The following is a 3,546-nucleotide window of genomic DNA, read 5'->3' as shown; positions in this document are numbered from 1 at the left end:
AAATGTTTCTCTAAACTCTTCCTGCTCTTGGCAGCCCACAAACATGTAGCATGAAGTGCAGCTGTTGCACGTTGCCATCAGCCCCTGCTTGGACCACTACACCACAAGCTCAGGCTGTCTGAGAATCTCATTCCCTTTCATCCATGTCATTGTCATCATCATCTCTAAACCAATTTTTGAGTCAAATCTCTCTCATCCAATTCTTTTACATACCCTCTAGTTGGTTGGCCTCCGTAAAGAAATTGGAACAGGACACAGATGTAAAGCTTGTCCTACTCTACTGATCTTATAATAGGCAAGCAAGCAAGCACACACGCAGTGGTCAATGCAGATGATGGTGTTAATCTTTCTTAAAAAGAGCATTTGTGGGATTTAAATGCTCTTGAAACACAGTTTCATTTCAACAGCCCCTTTTTGTTTTAAACTTGCATTCTATTTCTCACTTGTTTATGTGTTTGGAAAAGTGTTCCCTTTCTGAAAAGGATAGATCACTTAAAACTGTAAGCTACAGTTATCCATTTCACTGTGGCATTGGAGGGCATCCAGGTGAAGCTGGCCAAATGCCTCACTGAAGTTAAATGAGTCTGCATAAAACAGTTTACAGCTCACAACTGATTCCATTGTATGTCAGACAGTTGTTCTCCAATAATGTATTAGGCACATAAGAGTGTGCTTTATCTTGCTTATTATTTACTAGGGGCAGGCACTGGGAATTTATCATATCATATCACTATCTTGATTCCTCATTCAGAAAGGAATGCTGTGACGGCTAGGAACAGTTCATGGAAGCTCACACCATGATAGAGCTGCATCACTCAGGGAGTACTAGATGTTACTTTAGAGTAGGGGTCCCCGCCTTTTATGGGTTGGTGGGCACATTTAGAATTTTGAGAGAGTGTCATGGGCAGTCTCAAAAAATGGTGCCATGGGGGGAGGCATTTGCCCATTCACAAACTGGCTCCTGTGGTGGGTGTGCCCAGACACAAAACAGCCAAGTCCCTGAAGGCTAACTGGTGAGATTAAAAGAAATGTAACTTGCCCAACAACCTAAGCACAAGGCAGTGGTGATTTCGAAGCTCCAAAACACCAGACCACTATATTGAACCCACAGTTTTCTGCTCCCGCACAGATTTCACAGAAGGCAAACTTATGAAGCTCCAAGGCAAATAACTTGGCCAGGAAACTGCATACGAGGCAGAGGTAGAATCTGATTCCCAAATGCCAAATCACATATGTGCCCCTACAAAGCACAACAAAATACCCAAAGCACAAAAGTTAAACTGAGGATGCTCCAAGAATCACACGTATGCACAGGCAAAAGAACACCCCCACAAACTGAACTCAACCCCCCCCAGTTTTTTTTTAATTAAAACAAAATAAAAATCGGGGCGGGGGGCAAGGGAGCCTGATGGGCACTGAGAGGTGTCTATGGATACATTGGTGCTCACAGACTCCACATTGGAGATCCCAATTGTAGAGAGAAGCACTCCCAATTGGAACGGTATGGTGTGTTTGGCACTCTCTCCATGGCTTATAGACTGGCTCTAAGTAGCAACCTGTCCACCTCTGTGTCAGCTGAAGCTTCAGAACCATCATAACCCCATTGTAAAGAGCAATACAGAAGTCTAGTCTGTAAGTTACAATGACATGAATGATGGTATCTGGGTCTGAATCTGAGAGAAAAGTCCACAGCCTTCCTACTCGTTAGAGTTGGTAGAAAGTACCCCTGGCTACCTCAGCAGTGTGGGTATCCAGGCTCAGCAATTAATCCAGTAGCACTTCAGAGTTGCATGCTTGAGTAACTAGAAGACATGGATCAGTGATAAGAGTTCCAGTTCTCCTCCTCCTCCTCTTCAAAAAGCCTGCTGATGCTTAGGAACTCTACAGAAAGTATGTTACACATTTTAAAACCTTTTTAACCCTTCACACGTTATTGTTTTTAGAAGCAAGCAAACTGATCAGGTGACTTTCTAATGACTAATGTCTTACAAACAGTTTGGGAATAGCTCCTTGGACAGATTGGATTTGCTTCTGCAGCTCTCTTGATGGATTTTAAAGTGCTGATGAGTGGACGTTTCTAGAGGTCACAGAATCCAATCTATTAAGGCAAAGGTCTTCAGCTGGTGAATCATGAGCCAACTTGCTTCAGGCAATGCTACTGCTGCTATCTATTCATTTTTGGAAATGTATTGGCCTTTCAACTTCAGGCTGCATTGTGAGCAGAGGTGGTGGTGGTGAAGGGCAGAACAGTGAATTTAGACCTTGGATCTAGAGTTGGAGCTATGGAGCATGAATGCAATTCCTATGCACGTTGTCATTATGTAATTTGCAGCAGTGATGAAGCCTAAGCAGCCTTGGGATTGTGGGGGATTGAGAGGAGGGTTAAGTATTTGTTTCCCTGACACCATCTTGACAAAAAATGCCTTTCTGAAGCTGCTATTTTCATTTCAAGGGAAGCCCCCATTGATGCCAAAGGGAAATTCCCTTGAAATGCAGGTATTTAAAATAAAATGGTTGTCATGTCACTCAGGGTACATTAAATATGATGCAGGAGATCCAGCATCAGGAACTAAAAAATAGTAATAGCAGCCATGCGGGGCCCTTGATCAGACTGGGAAAACATACCTGCATGTTTTCCTGATGGGGCAAATAGCAGGGGAAAAGGTACCAGGGGGATTATTTATTTGATTTGTACCCCAACTTTCTACCAAAAATGTTGGCATTCAAGGCAGCTCCACGGGGGGGGGGGGGGGGGATAGCCAAAAAATAGTCCTGATCATGGATCCTCCCACATCATATCTTGCTTGGCCCTAAGGCTGCAATCCTTTGAATTCAATAGGATTCGCACCTCAATTAATATGCAAGGAGAATAAGTGTAACTGTGGCCTTTAAGGCTTTAATGCCATCAGTTGAGACTGGGGAGAGGAATCATCAAGAAGTCTACTGCACAGATTCCACAACCTATTCCTAATATTCAGAACAAACTGAGTTCTGGCATAAATTAAACCCTGATCATACCTTACCCTGCCAGTTAAACAGTGCTGAATGTGTAAATGCCACACATTTCCCCCTTCCTTAAAGTGTTAGGCATCTTCTTTTAGAGTACAATTTATTGTTTTCTAATCACGGTTGCTTTTGTTTTTAATCTTTCACTTTAAATCAGTGTCTCTGTAATTTGTTTGAAATCCTCAAATCGAGTCTAACTTCTGTCATTTCCACTATCAGTACAAATAAAATGTTGAAAATGGGATGCTGTTGGAGGTTGGGAGGTTACAGGTGATCAGGATAGGGTCAACGCCACTAGATTAATGAAGCTATACAGAGAGTAGGAATTGGTATAGTTCTCACTGTGGAGTTATTTAGATATTTTAAGTTCTTACTGACACTTTCACCAGTGGTTTGAACATGTACAATAGATTAGAGGTAAGAGACATTTACACAGCAGTCTTCCAAAGAAAATGGCAAATAGAACTAGCATTGAGCAACTGCTGCCACCCATTTTTATATAATCTCTAGGAGAAAAGAAAACATGAAAGCATACGCGAA

This window comes from Heloderma suspectum, chromosome 1, assembly GCF_057233095.1.
Source record: "Heloderma suspectum isolate Gila_16-S chromosome 1, 16-S_ref, whole genome shotgun sequence".
NCBI classification, from domain to species: Eukaryota; Metazoa; Chordata; class Lepidosauria; order Squamata; family Helodermatidae; genus Heloderma; species Heloderma suspectum.
The sequence above is the reverse complement of the archived record's forward strand: the minus strand, read 5'-3'. Positions refer to the sequence as shown.